The 16,115-nt window shown below is 40.4% G+C and overlaps 1 long non-coding RNA gene across 1 annotated transcript; it reads left to right on the plus strand.

Annotated features, from left to right (window-relative positions):
* The first annotated feature begins 3,967 nt into the window (after positions 1 to 3,967).
* LOC144659508 (uncharacterized) lies at positions 3,968 to 11,564 on the plus strand. Its single transcript, XR_013571916.1, has 7 exons — positions 3,968 to 4,432; positions 5,026 to 5,203; positions 5,425 to 5,527; positions 6,263 to 6,389; positions 6,473 to 6,734; positions 9,703 to 9,924; positions 10,607 to 11,564. It is a non-coding gene; the product is annotated as an uncharacterized LOC144659508 (long non-coding RNA).
* The last annotated feature ends 4,551 nt before the right edge of the window (positions 11,565 to 16,115 follow it).

Here is a 16,115-nt window from a genome sequence, read left to right on the forward strand (position 1 = left end):
TCTATCTTGGGTAATTATTACGGTTATGGGAATATTTGGTAGCTCAGATCCTGTTTCCTGAAAAGTTGCTATACACTCAGCTGTTTCGGGAAGGGTATAAGAGAGATTTTATAGTTGTCTCGCTCATCGTATAAACCATTCACTACATCTTGTACAGCTTCTATAGCGGTTGACTTTCCAACATTAAAGAAAGGTGCAAGGGACACATATGAGCTTCCATGCGCTAGTTTGTATAAGCCGATTGCCAAAAACTTTTCAGGTGAAATACAGTTTCGCATGAACGCATCTTGTCTTACGATGTAAGGCTTCATGATGTTCAATAGCTGATCAAAAGTTCCTCTTCGAACTCAGAGCTGCTGTTTGAAATAGTCATCGGGAATCCGGCGATCATTGTAATGAATATCGAACCACGAACGTGCTGGCTGAGGTAAACACCAATATCGCCTCAATCCACGATTTCGTCTTTTTTGAATCTGTCGTTGCCGGAAAGCAGTAGCTAGAGCCGGTATACGCCTTTGACGAATATAGTGCAAAGTGTACAGACTTAGAAGCTGTTGCACATTAATGAAATTTAAGAAAGATTGAAGAAATTTGCCAACAAAACCAGCATCATTCCCATGGCAACAAGAATATTTTCGCGCAAGGTAAATTAAAATCTAGCGGGTTATTTTAAAACTGTTTACTTTTGAATGTTTATATACATATTAATAACTTTTATGTCATAAAAGTGCGACCCAACGAACCCAGAACACACCACTTATTTTAACTACACGGGAATTAAGACGGCAGGTGGTTAACAGTATGGTTTTAGCAAGCTATAATGCCAAAGAACTGTCACACAAGTCTTTTTTTACCCACTTGCCAAAAATTAAGTTAAGTTTATCTTAACACTTGATTGTCCACAAGAACAAGTTCATGTTCAATATTTTTTTTCACCCACAAAGAAATGTAAAAGGTTGCCAGCATCATCACAACAATGCACAGAAAACTTTCAGCATGACTTCCTTACACTCTGTTGATTATTGCCAATGAGTCAGGCCTTCTGGAAGACCAGAAGGCCTGACGAGGCGGCAGATCATAGAGCCGCGAGAAGATTTGTATGTGCGAAAAAAATCTCCCAAAGCTCCAAAATGTCGAGTAATGTAAGTAATGTAATGTAAGGTAGATCGTGACGACACAATGTCTGATGTTTTTAGCCAATCCGTTCAGCAGAATCTGTTCAGCACGTGCACACTTTGTTGTAGTTTGGCCAATCAGCGCGCTACTAATTTCTTCAGCACGTGCATGATTCATTGGCAACTAAAATTCCCAGACAAGATACGTCTCATAACAAAGAGGTTTCAAATCTGTTCGCTTCAAAAAGCCAAAATTCCCGAACTATAGATTGAAATACGAAAGAAACTTGAATTAAACTTTGTTTAGAATTTAATTTCATTTAAAATAAAGGCAAGAAATGCATTTCAAAGCTTCAAGATATCCAGAGCTTCGAAAATTTCGAAGTCATACAAATTTGCATGCGTAATTAAGTTAGGTCTGGCTAAGTAAACAACACGGATTTTATCAATCAGAAGAGAGTTTTATTTTGTTTCTTGAATTTATAAAATAAATTCCCTATACTATATTTTTTCCTGGATTGTCCGGCGTTTTTTTCTCGGGAAACAGGGCCTTTAATTTTTCTAAAAGCTGGTTGCCCAAACGCAATTTGCAATGTCTCAACAACAACAATTTAATGTGACATTTGAGACATCACGCATTGCGCGTGATGAATTATTCTCGGAATAATAAAATAAACTTGTTCCATCTTTGGCCTCAAACTTGTCTGAACAGGCTTTTTGTCCTTTTAAAACCTCATTTTTTTTTAATACTTATGTGCTGAATGGATTTAACTGCAGTGTGGAAAGTTTGAAATGCTTTTGTTTTGGCAAATCTTTGTAAAAGTTTGCTTTTTGTTTCGTAATTTATTTTCCGTGTTCAGTGGCTCATAGCCACTATGATTAAGACCTATAGGACTTTAAAACAGCGGAAACCACTCCAAAATAGCGGCATCGGACAACAATGGCTTGAAACTCTCAAATAGCATAAAGTTTACAAGATTTCTCACTTGATCTTCACTACTTTGGTTTTATTTTAGAACTTTTTCCTCATTTAGCCTTCATAAAATCGCATTTTATTCCATAAACATTCAAGCTTTTCAAAGAAAACGCGCAATGTTTATTGATCGAGCAAAATCATTAAGCGTCCCGTTGTACTCGTTGGCATTTCTACCGATAGGTATCACTAGTTTATTAAATAGTACTGAAAAGTGACTACATCAATTCGCAGGTCAGAACAGGAACTAGGAGTGACAATGGTAGTTGCATTTACCCATGAAAAGAATGGCGCTGCCAACAGAAGTTATAAGTAAATGGCAAGCTTTAATCATCATGGCTTTCTCATAAGGGCTGATTTGCGTACACTACACAATTAGTGCACCTTCCATCGGTTAAAATAATTACAATACCTTAATTGAATGTTTCAGTAGTAAATAAAATGTAGTGAAAAAGCCAAAATCTATGAACAAACTTTGGCACCTTTCAGTCAAAAAGGTTTTCCTCAACTGCCATTTTGTAGTAATGTATAGGCAATTCATTTACAGGGACATATCTAGCCAATTAAGGCCCATAGGCCCGGGTCTACAAATTTTTTTAGCACGCTCGTATTTTTAAAATGTGCTGTCAAGAGAGTAATTGTGGCTGAAGCACTTTTAACATGAAATAGAAAGCAATATGCATTATAAATATCGCAACTACCCTTTCTTGATTAATCAAGTCTCTAGCAAGTAGAAATTCTTGGCTGCGTGACACTTGTACTTTAAAACATAAAAAGGTAAAAAATAAAGTTCTCGTATTCGAGTATAAAGTGTCCGCAATTTAACAAAATAGGGTTCCAAACGTTTTGGGCTTTTTTAATAGCACAACGTCTTAGTTCACACCACCGACAGCCAGTCTGGTCTTAACATGAAACTTTTCCATGCACACACGCTCGCTGCTGCACCTGTGATCAAATTCTCTTGACCTCGCCCTGCAGGATCCCAAATGCTTTATCGTTATCAAGGATGCTTTCACCTGCTAAACAACCGGCTCAGTGTATGGCATCTCTTGCTGCCGTTGTTCTGTGGCAAATACATTTCAATACAAATGGCCCCACTATTCAAGATGTACAAGTCCATAGCATCATGTTCTGCGATGGGAACAAACAACGAAAACGTCAGGAGAAGCGACTCATCTGCAAGCTGTGAACAAGTCAGCTGACTGGATGTACATCGTTGCGTGCTCATCACGCGCGCAGCTTGCATTGGAACTTTAACTCTTTTTTTATGCCCTTAGCAAATTTCTCAAAGAAACAGCAACCTGACTTGGATTTGTTTCTGGTAACCTGACTTACAAATTTAAACAGGTCATGACTATTGAAAATGAAAGCAACCTTTGATAAAAAAAAACATGTCAATAAACCGCACCAGGATACAAAAAGAGCCCTCGATGTGACTGTTGGAAGTCATCCACAACAACCATTTTGTAGTTTATGGACTACCCTTAACAGGTTTTTAATGTCAGCTGTAATTTGAGTTGCCTAAATGTGGTTTTGCGGAAATTACTAATAAGATCTTGCCATTTTTCCTAGGAGACTCTTCACATTTACGCCCCTAACAAGTGGAAATCCTTACTGCCCCGTGCTTTTGGGCTTCCTACATTTAGCCCGACGGGGAGTATTTAAAGAAGATCCAGTCATTGCCTGGCAGGAAAGAAAGTTTGCCTTTAAAAGTGGTGTCCAGGAACGGCCATTTCTTTGTCAAACTGACTGTTCGACACACACACTCAAGGTTAATTAAAAACCAGTTCTTTTGTGTTCTGATAGAAGAAGTAGCAACAATCACCTTAAATATTACCATTCCAATCAAAAATATAAGTGTTGGCAGAAGTCGCACATTTTTATTGCAATCCACAAGAGCTACTGCATTAACCATGTGCACAACTGTTAGCATGGTTTTCACCCCTGATGGCCCTGGATTTTTTTTAGTACTGCACTTCATTTAGGCCTGATGTTTATCGATCGAGGGTTTTTGTCCATTGTTTTTTGACAAACATGTTTCACTCTAACATACAAACCACTTTTTATATCCCCAAGACATACATGAGGGGTACATTTTTAAGTCAATCATGGAGATCTACACTGACGAGGATTAATTACATTACTGGCATTGAATTGAGAACATAGGGTAACTCTTCTCACATGAAACAAAACATATGGGTATCCAATACATTTCATCCTGTATACCAATTTCATTACAGAACGCACCACTGACCACACAGGGTTTAAGAAGGCAGGTGGAAACCAGTATTGTTTCAGCAGGATATAAATTGGCAAAAATCTGTCACACAAGTCTTACAGATCAGTAAGTACAATAAAGTGGTCATCGAGAATAAAAAATAAAGTATCACTCAAAATAATAGCATGATTCCAACTCTTAAAATAGACTCTTCATTGCAACGGCTGTCGATTGATTTGAAGTTTGTGACTTAAAATAAAACCTGTAGGGTAGAAATTAAACTATCTTTTCTAGATTAGCCAAAGAAGGTTCTCACATTAAGGTTATAACAACATACCAGTCTTAGGGTCTTATTTCATGAAGAAAATAAGAAATCCAAAAAATTGCAGTGAAACCATGAGCCGTGATTTGGGTCTCGAACATTTCCTGACGTCGTTTCTATAGCCTATAAGGGTGTAGAACATGGATAAATGTGTCCACTTGTTAAATATCACTAAATGATGTGATGGTCGGGGTATCTTCAGCGACAATCCAAAATGTTTACTACCTTTCCCTAAAAGAAAACATTTCTATTTTATTTAGGCAAAACCGATCTGCTGCCAATTTTTAGACAAATGGTATCTTATAAAAATGTGGTCCAATTGGCACATGGTCAGCCTACTACAACATTCTTACTCCTGTGGTTTTACAACGCTCAATTTGTCACCTTCTCATTGCAGGGTTTTGCAACAAGGTTCGTGCTTACTGCTGCGATCGAAAACGGAGGGAAATTTGAAGACACACATATAGCTCAGTTAAGGAGGCTTGGAGGGTGGGCACAGAATTCTGCTGTGGTTCACCTTTATGTCAAAAGAATCATTGAAGAGTACACGGACACTGCTGCACTGATTATGCCTGGTGAGCACTCTATAGCCTATAAAACTATGCTGATAATATTGCCAGATGCAAATAAAATGACTACTGAAAGTGCACATCCTCCTAGTGGTAAATCGGATTAAAAGTTGTATTTACAGTACAGCCTACTTGTTGTTGTCTATTTCATTAGGACTCCAGATGCTGCTGAGAGAGAAGAAAGACTAAGAGCCATCCCCAGTGCTAATTATAATTATTGTTTGCAGGCTCTATTAAAGAACATCACAACTCAAACAGAAGCAGAAGAACTTTTTCCAGCAGAGTATGCAAAATGTATGGATGAGTATGAGCCCATAAAGAAAGCTAAAGGTTTGTTTAACACAGTGATCACATTTCTCTTATATACTGCAGAAATCATGTCAGAACAAACTGAGGTGGAAACCACTAGCCCTTAATTAAGTGGTTTAACTGCAAAGTTTTGGACAACTTATGGCATCATTCTTGTGGCCAGTTATGGTTTTCTACTTTTTCACCCACCTTGTGATACAGATTCCTCACTTCACAAAGTACAGATTTGTCACTTCGCAAAGTACAGATTTTACACTTCGCAAAGTACAGATTTCTCACTTCACAAAGTACAGATTTTTGACTTTGTAAAGAACAGATTTTTCACCTTGCAAAGTACAGATTTTTCACTTCGTTTCGTTTCGTTTCGCAAAGTACAATAAGCCACGTTGGGGGACATGCACCAAAAATCCCAGGAGAGGAAACTACTTTCAACTGTAATTTAAATGAACAACACCGTTGTGATTTTGAGGACTGCCCAAAAATGCCTTCATAATACACAAAATGCTTGGGGAACATATTTATTTGATTCTCAAAAAGAAGTAGACAATACATGTATACAATTTGGGAAATTTGCATAACAGACATATTACTACCGTTTAAGTTGTTTATATCATTTGCAAAAATGCATTTTAATAAACATAATTAATATTTTTTGTCAATAACCCCTTAGTTCAGTATTTGTGTACTCACAAGGGACATGCTCACAAAAAATATCAGTCACAAAAAAATGTTGAGATGAAGTCTTTCTTTTCATAGCTGAACAACCTGCAGACCATGCAAGAATACAAAAATTGAAAGACACTGCCACAAGGGATTTTGTAAAAAGAAGAACCAGGAACAGCATGAGAACAGAAGAAGGCTCCCACCATTGCCACCTAAACCGGTAAAAGTGAATGACTCTCCAATAAGTTTACATATGTAACAATTTTCCAAGCAAAGGACACATTTTTTTTTTCATCTATACAGGAAACAACACGACGCATAGACGTTTTGGAAATGTGTCAAAAGTGGGAAAGCCAGAAAACACCAAGACCCTACTTGGATATGAAATCCAGATGGGTCCCCCCACGGCAAATGGAGAGTAGTAACCCTGTTGAATTTCAGTGCCCCTTCAACGGTTGCAACAGTAAATTTAGCACAGCAGAAGCTTGTGACGAACATGTAATTGACGCATAGCACCCAAAGAAAAGAAGTGGGGATCTTGTGGACAATAATTGGATTTGCAGAGGTATGTTGAAATAATTAACATCACCATTTGCTTAGGTGCAATTTATTCATGTTCATGAAAATGCAAACAGCACTCTGCTGTATTCTACCTGCTAGATCAGAGTAGCAAGAATATATAATATTGACTGAGTCATTATGGAAAGATGTGGCTGTCTTAAATAAAATCAGCTATTGAAAATATATGAGTCCAAATCTTTGATTCTTAAGATCTGGTAAAGGATTTTACACTATGACAAAAACACCATGCATGGTAAATGGTGTACTGTGGTACTATGGCACATTCCTTTGGATGAAAAAAATGGCAGCCAGGTTTGATAACAACACATACTCCACAACTTGAAATCAACAGAACTTGTGTCTATTCAATTTCGATCTTTAGGTGATGACAAGACATTCACATCTCTAGACAGGTTACAGGCCCAGTCATATTAAACAGCATACATCACCCCAAAAGAATGAAGTGTGAGCATTGCAACTATGCAACAAACAAGAGTGGCCATTTGACAAGGCACAATGAAAGGCAACATGCGGGAAAAAATAGCCCAGTGAATAAATAAAGGCACGAGCAGTAAACAGAAGACTGTGTTTTTAGTTACTAAGTGCTAATTAAATAAAGTTTTGAAGACAAACAGACTTGCGAGTGCTTTTTACAGCAGAGGGGCCACAGGAAAAGGATAAGTGCATGGCGATGGAACAAAAAATTTATTCTGGATACTGGAGAGACCAATTTCCTCTTTCAAAAATATTAAAAGTTACGTAGCGAAATTTAAAAGCAATGATTTTATCAGGAAATATACAACAGTTCGCAAGAACATGCAAAGGCACATGATTACTAGTAGTAATCATGCAGAGATTATGGAAGTGCGTGCGACCTAGAGGTAAAATAGACCCAAGGTAGGCAGGCAATGGCATAAAACCGAGATGGTCATATACCTCATTAAAATTAAGGGAAGATGATAAGTGCGAGATGAAGCTCATCACGCAACGTTTTGGAAGAAAGATGGCGTGACGAGCCAAAAGAACATATTGCCAGTTGTAAATACAGTCAACTCTCTCTTAACAGACACCTCTATAAGACGGACACCTCCATAAGAAGGACACCTGGTTATGGTCCCTGCCGTTTTTTAGTCATTTTACTGTAAGAAAACTCTCTGTAAGACGGACACCTCTCTAAGGCACGGGTCGCAATTGAGACAAACATTTGAAATGTTGCAAGATGTTGAGGACAATGTTTGTCTCGGAACTTGTCCGGGACAATTTGAATTGTTGTATTTAGGGTCGCACTTGGACACAAAATTACCCGTCACTTGATACTGTGTTAATTTCGCAGCAAAAATAACATTCAAAAGGGAGAGACAAACCGGTCGCATTGAATCAAATCAAAGCAAATTTTTGTTTCTACCTTCTTAATGCAAGCGTTCGTAACAATGTCGAAGCTCATATAAAAGAAAGCGTGCTGCCGTATAAAGCGGAAAATTTGATGAGCAAATTGCTGTGCATCAGGATTCGGACTGCGGCTACAGAACAGTTGCCCTAGCCTATACCGATCTTTTCTTTCATTTGAATTTCTTGGGAGGGATCTTTTCCCAAATATTCGGTCGAAAACCGCTTGAATTCGTATTCATCAGGCTAGACAGCAAAATGCGAAGCGAAAGAAAAACAATTTTTGTTTGTTGTTTGTAAAAAGTCCTGCGTTGAGGCAGGACGACGGCTTCTTTGAAGATTTGTCTCTGTGGACAAGTTTTTTTGCTGCGTAGGGACAAGTAGGTCGCACTTGGCGTGCTCAACTGATGACAGGAATCTGACAATTTTTTTGGTTATCAAAATAAACTTGTCCCGATTTTGTCCCAAGTGCGACCCAGGCCTTAGACAGACAACGGACACTTTGAAACCGCCAACATACAGGCACTTAAAGTTATTTTTTCGGGAATAATACTTCAAAACTTGTTATCGACATATAGCATAGCAGTTAAGCGCCTTTAGAATACCAAATTTACCAAAAACAATCCGCTAAAACGCATTACTTCTATGCTTAAACTTGTAGATTTAGTTTTCTACTTACAGTATCACCGTTTGTTATTAACAAACAAGTCGAATCTCTGATATTATTTTTGTTCCACTTTATAGGTTTTGCTAACGTAAGCGACTAAAACAGACATGTATTCGTTGTGCCTAGCCGTTTAGCTTTATCGTCTCAAAATTTCTGGTGTCACGTTACCTCGACTCTCTATAAGGCGGACACCTCTATAAGCCGGACAGTTTGGGCCGGTCCCGACAGTGTCCGTCTTAGAGAGAGTTGACTGTAAAATGATTACATCGAGTGTGCCTCCTTGTTGCATTTTACATCAAATTTGATCTGTTTGTTTTGTAGCTAGTCACACTGGTCATTTCTGGTTCCCAATGTTTGATAAAACAATAAATAATTAACAACTAACAATAGGATTTCTTACATTCATGCAGTGTTCTTGGTTTAGCTCAATGATTTGCAACATACCACGTCATACTAGAATTTATGTCCTTGGTGACGGCCTAGTGGATCATGGCCGAGTTGAGGTCCAGGAAGGGAAACAATTTTGTGCGTGATCTTTGATAATTTTGAATTCAAGGCTACCGAATTCTGATGTCAAATAGTGAGCTTTAGGATTAGAAAAAAGATTACACTGTGCTGGTGGAGTATTTCCCTTGCCTTTTATCTCTCAAGCAGGTTGTGCCAAGGTAGTTTTAATCAAAGGAAATGGAAAGCCATCAGAAATCATTGGTTTGCCAGTGGTCCAATACAATTAGATCACAGTTGGTGGAAGTATGTCGGTATCAGACTGTAGTGTATCTACCCCAACCAGAAGTTAGTTTTAGTCACATGATGTCTTGTATATTATGGGCTATCGAATTGAAGCAGGTGGTCGAAGAATATTAATGGGGTAGCATTAAACATTGTTGTTGTTTATGTCTGAGCTCTCTGTGCTATTCAGGCCGAAGCTACCACAATGACGTCCCTGAACCAGCCCCATGAAACTATTTGATGTTCAACCACAACAACCTCCCCCAATACATCAAAGATTTTGAAGGACCATCATGTACCTTTGATTGGTATTTGCTGGGCCGTGGGAGGGTAACAGGGGCAAAGAAAACACAAGCTGCATTTGTCTACAAAGCAGACCAATTTGATACATCACTGAAGCACCTGCAGTAGGGTATGCCAAGCAGTCATTTTAAATTCCTATAAAATTGCAAATTAAATAATCATGCTTTAATAGTTATTTTTATGTCTAATAATTATTTACTTTATTTTAGTTTGATGTGCAGTTACATCATAATAATAAAATTATTATATTGTCAATGCCTCGCCTATTTACTCGTATGCATAATGAACGAGAAGGGGACGAGCCATCCCCATCCATCCATCCGTCCTTCCTTCCATCGTTGAACAATGAAAGTGCTCACGGGCGCAGTCGGTGGAACAGACAGGAACAAAGAAAAGTGAGAAAAACCACCCTGAAGAACACGCCCGAGAAATGCGCGAGTGACAGTGAGGTGGAGGCCGGGAAAGGAAGAAGAGAGACCAACAAGACAGAGAAACGGAAAAAAGAAGAAAAAGAAGCCACAGGGGGGCGACCCGGCACCGCAGCGCGAGAGACCACTGAGCCACGACGAGAAAAGACCTAGCGACCTGCGCCCGGAAATCACCAGGCAAGGCGACAAACAACGCCACGAGTAGGTCATAGACCTCTTTGATTTGTATTGTTTATGGTTGGAATTTGTGGTAGATGGCAAGATGTGACTTGGTTGACGGTCACTTCATATTGACAGTGGTTTTTAAAAATAAATAAGTTATTTACTTGTCTTTTAACTTAAATTTCATATTTGATATTATAGCATACATGGGACCACCTTTACAGCACTGCCTATGCCAGAAATGTGGATACACTTTACCACCTTTGCCAAAAACTGGGGAAAAGTAATATCTCATCAGATGCCAAGAAGAACTACAAAGCTGCAGCTGAGTTTATACATGAAGTCACCAAGTCCTCTTCGTGTGAAGCTTTTTTGGAATGGGCAGGTTTGGTCAACACGAAAAGCTTGCCAATAAACATAACAGTACCCACACTGCATGCCTCAAGAGAAACGAAAGGCCAATTTGTCGAGATTTGAGTCATGTTAATTATGTAAGATTCAGTCAGGCATTACCAACCCACGCGTGGTTAGGACTGGAACTGTTCAAAACATTATGGGATACTTTTGTGTTTGTTTTTTTCGGAAGAGCACATGGCTAGTGATCGATGGAGATCTGTAATCTGCGAGAAGTCAGGGGCGGATACAGGGGGGGTGGATAGGGTGGATATCCACCCCCCATTTTTCAGTAAAAAAAAATTCGAAATGTCACTGTTTGAAATAGAAAATAAAGATGGTTGTTGTTCGCAAGGAAGCCATTTGACAATGCCTAGTGAGGCGAAGTAAGATTCTGATTGGCTCATTATTGCGAAATTTGCAGGGAAACGTTCGCACTTACCAACCCATGTGCTCAGTCGAGGGTCTTGTGGGTCATTTCCAAGAGCCATAGATATAACAAATTGCATCAATTTGAAGAAAACCATATTCCTAGCTTAATTGACACTTTTAGAGTGATAACGTGCCTCAAAATGATTAGAGCTTTCGATATCAACGTGTCACTAACAGGGGAAAATGTAAGGGTAATTTTGCAAACAGCAAAAAATATTGAGACATTCCCGATAACACCAGCCTGGGGTCCCCCACCTGCCTGGGTTGACTTGATGAGGGAGTATATTTGGGGAGGAGCTCCAGTCACAACTAGAAGAGCAGGGGGAATTTCATTAGCGCCATGTTTGAAATATATAATATGATACAATAAAATACTGTAGTGCATTGCCATCATTAGACTATAATTGTAACTATAAACTGTATTTGTATAAAGCGTTTTCAGCATGGTTGAATCCAGCAGTGGATAATAAATGTATTGTTTTGTAACTATTTTTTTTATTAAATTGTTTAACTGTTGATTGGTTGTTGTTTGGTGAGATTTAATCCGCTCATTTTCCATTTTTCGTAGACCCTCGTGACGATAATTGCGGTGAAGCAAACCCTGTATCCGATGTTCCGTATGATATAAGTCATGTTGTAAAGTCAGCAGAAAAGTTAAGTGACGCTGATAAAGTACAGTTTCTAGAAAACTGTTGGCGACCAACTCCATCGTGTAGCAATCTCAACACCCAATATTGGAAATCAGGGAATCTGAATAAGCACATTAATTGCTCGGACTGGGTCGAGTCACGTGACTCGATCGCACATGGTTTGTGATGGAAAGAGTTTCGTGTCGGGCGGATTGCTCGACAGTGTTGTTTTTTGAGACAGTTTTCACCACCTAAACCGCATAGAACATGTAAGTTTTGATTTCATAGTTCCTGTTTTTCCTATATTCCGAATGTATTGTAAAATTAGGTTTGTTTTGTTCAGTTTTTTACCGTAGGCGTAACAAGTCAGCGTGTCGATCAAGTTGTCAAGCCGTGGAGATGTTTGTACATTGGTACATCGAGCATCGCAATTAACGCGTTGAGTTTACGACTGCGTGTTGAAAAGATTCTGTGAATTGTCCCGAACATCAGTAAAAAAATGTTCTTCCTAAATATTGGATTGTGAGTGGATTTCGTCGAGCGATGGATGCATCGGATCAATTGGATTTCAGCCTCGACAGTGGAATGGATGTTTATGGTTTGAGCAGTTTGGGTTATGCTGGACCTGGAATGGATCGTGGATTGCCCCATTTTCCTACTCAGTTTCCCGGAAGGATTTGTACAACGACAGTAGAAGCCGTAGAAGGTAACATTAGTTCTATTTGTACGACAACAAATGTGTTTACTCGGCCATTAAGCTACTACAATGGCCCCTCGCTCAGACCCAGGCCCCCACCAAACAACCGGGTCGATTTCACGGAATTGGAACGGCAAAGGGATTCCCAGGAGCAACGCAGCACGTCTATGCTGTGGACAAATGTAAGCAAAGAAATTGAAAATTTACTGAAAGAAATTCAGTCTAAGCTTAATACCAGCCAAGGCCCAGAGGAGGTTAAGAAATCCCTTGACCTACTCTCGGAAAAATGGAAGACACTCGAAGGGCTACATATGAAATACCTTGCTGGGATAAATGAGAGAAAACGCTTGGAAGATGTACAGAGTCGTTATTCCAATCTAGAACGAGAGACCCGTGACATCATTGATGAGTGTGAAGGTTTGTTGCAAAAAATAGACCTTTTGCCTGGAAATGCTCAGATGAATCCTGGACTACTAGACCAGGACGGGGATCGTGATGACAATGTGTCAGTTTCCTCTAAGTCTTCCAATGTGTCCGGATCCTCACGTAAAAAATCCTTGAAAAAGGTGCTTGTCTCAAAAATGAAATTGGACCTAGCAAGGGCTAGGGCAAAGGAAGAAGCCGAAGCAGCTCGAATGGCATACAAACATAAACAAAGAATGGAACTTAGGCGTCTTGAAGAGCAAGCAACATTAGCTGAGCTAGAATGGAAAATTGAAATGGAGTACAACGATGAGGAAGCTCTGACACCTGGAGCAGCTGGTCCTTTGGATGCTGCCACATTTCTAGTTGATAAACGTCCACATTCTACCCCAGTCGTTTCTGAGAAAATGGAGACCAGCAGATTTAATACCAACCCAGGTGCCAGTTATGCTATTAGTGAGGTGTCTCAACTAAATCCTTCTCGGAAAGAGCCAATCCCTCCTGTTTCCATAAAATAATACCAAATCTCAGTTCAGCATGACAACTCAGCCGACGTCATCCCTCTCAGCGATAGGATCTAATGTGCGTAAGACCCCTGACAGCATAAAGCCACTCCAGTCCTTTAGAGTACCTGGTGTTAAACCGTCACAGAGTGTTACTCGTGGTGAACAGGTCCCACATGATCCCATTGCAGCAATGTGGAAGGCACAAATGCTAAGTGGAATGCGACCGACACAGTTTAGTGGAAATCCAGTGGATTTTCCCTCCTTTCGTGAACAAATTTGTACGCACCTTGAAAGCGATTTGCTAACTGATGCCCAGCGTGTTTAATACCTCCCTAAGTTTGTTACCGGAGAAGCATTGGAAGTGGTAAAACGAAACAGAGGTTGCTCATTCATCGACATCATGAAAACCCTGGAGGAACGCTTTGGTCAGACCATAAGGGTGACTCAAGCATGCATAGAAGACCTCGTATCAGGTCCCAAGTTGACCTATGGTGACAATATTGGACTTATGAACTTTTCTGAGAAGCTGAATGCGGCTACAAGAATCCTTCAAGGCGACGTTGAACGTGAAGCAAGTGTTGCAACGAACCTTAGACGCATAGTTAGCTGTCTGCCTAATGATCTCATCATCAGTGGCAAAACGAGAATTATGAGATTGTCAAGAGCGGAAGGTCTCCTCGGCTGAAGGACATCGCCGCCTTTGTAAAGAGACAAGCATCCATTAGGAACGACCCAGTGTTTGGAGGTCAAATGTTGAAGCGTGAGAATAAAGAAACCAAGTTGCCTCCTAAGCCTCCACCTCCACCAAAGAATCCCACAATCAGTGCCACGGATGTTGAAACTAAACTTCCTGCCCCTAGCTCAAAAAAAACTGTGGAATCTGTAAATCTAAGCGACACAAGCTTCAGCATTGCCCCATCATCAAGAAGTGTGAACATGTGGCAGTCCGACGACAGTATGCGGCATCTTGTGGATTTTGTTTTAACTGTGGCCTTGAAAGGCCTGGACACGGTTCTGGTTCTTGCCCTGAACCGCCAGCATGTTCAAAATGCCCTGGTCGTCATCTTAGTCTTCTGCATACTGATCAGACCCAGGATAGTCGCCGCCCCAACCCACCGATCAATAAGGATTCCAAGGATAAAGGTGACAAGCCTTCAGCTACCTCCTATCCCACAAGTCACGAGGGCGTAAATACGGGGCAAACTGCAAGTGCTAATTTAGGCATACCTGAAACAACAGCCATATTATCTGCCAGTTTGTCTACCACAGAAACACAAGTTTTGTTGAACGTTGTTCCTGTCATTATCACCGCCGAGAATGGCAATGCTGTCTCCACCTACGCCTTTCTAGATAGCGGCTGTACTGACACCCTCGTTGACCGCAGTTTAGTTGATTACCTTGACATACAAGGAACACCTGAGCAGGTTAGAATTAATACAATCACAAGCAGTGACAATGTTGTGGAGTCTAATCGAGTATCCTTTACCTTGAGCTCTTTGGAAAGTTTTGGAGAAAGTATTGAGGTTTCTGAAGCCTATGTTCTACCTGACCTTAACCAGTCACAGCGAGCCCTGCCAGAGCAAATTGACGTCCAGAACTACCCTCACTTATGTGACATTGAGTTTCCAGCAGTTGATGTTAAGAGAGTCTCCATTCTCGTGGGAAACAACATCCCCTACGTGCACATACAGAAAGAAGTTACAGTTCCCGAAGATGAGAAGAAAGGACTCTATGGTTGTCGATACCCCCTTGATTGGTGCATTGCTGGTCGCTATGGCGTCAAGGATCCGAAGGGAGTCTCAGTAAACTTTGTTTCAGTTGATCATAAGCCAGTTGACCTAATTGAGAAATTCTGGAAACTCGAAGACTATGGAGCTGTTAAGTCAGGAGAGAAGCCCCTCTCAGTTGAGGACAAGAGAGCAATGCAAATAATTGAAGACACCACACGTCTCGTCGATAGACGTTATGAAGTGGGCATGCTTTGGAAGAAGGATGAGCGCCAGTTTCCAAATAATCTTGCTATGGTGAAACAACGCCTAGAGTCCTTGCTTGACGAAATCGGGTAACGAGGAGATGGCCACTAAGTATCGTGAAGTAATGTACAGTTACATCAGCAGTGGATTCGCTCGCAAGTTGTCAGAGAAAGAGTTGGCTACGGAATCCAGTAACCATTGGTATCTCCCACATCACCCGGTAACTAGCCCTACCAAGCCTGGAAAGTTGCGCATAGTTTTCGATGCGGCAGCCGAATACGAAGGAACTTCGCTAAGACCAGGACTCATTGAGGTTCCTTTGGTGGACAAATGGCTATGAAGACCCACCCGATGTTTATGTTATGCAAGTACACATATTTGGAGCAGCGTCCTCCCCTTGTGTTGCAAATTCCACTCTGCGGCGAGTCGCTGACGACAATGCCGAGGACTTCAGCCCCAGTGTCATCGCAGCTGTAAAAAGAAATTTCTATGGTTGATGACGCTCTCCCTTCCCAGAATGATGAGCAGTCAGCCATTCACCTGGCTCAAGACATGGTCAACATCCTTGCCCGAGGTAGCTTCAACCTGACTAAGTTTACGTCAAATTCAAAGGAAGTGCTCAAGGCAGTTCCAAGCGACAAGCTGTCCAAGCAAGGA

This window comes from Oculina patagonica, chromosome 7 (genome assembly GCF_052425735.1).
Source record: "Oculina patagonica isolate OP01 chromosome 7, crgOcupat, whole genome shotgun sequence".
NCBI lineage: Eukaryota > Metazoa > Cnidaria > Anthozoa > Scleractinia > Oculinidae > Oculina > Oculina patagonica.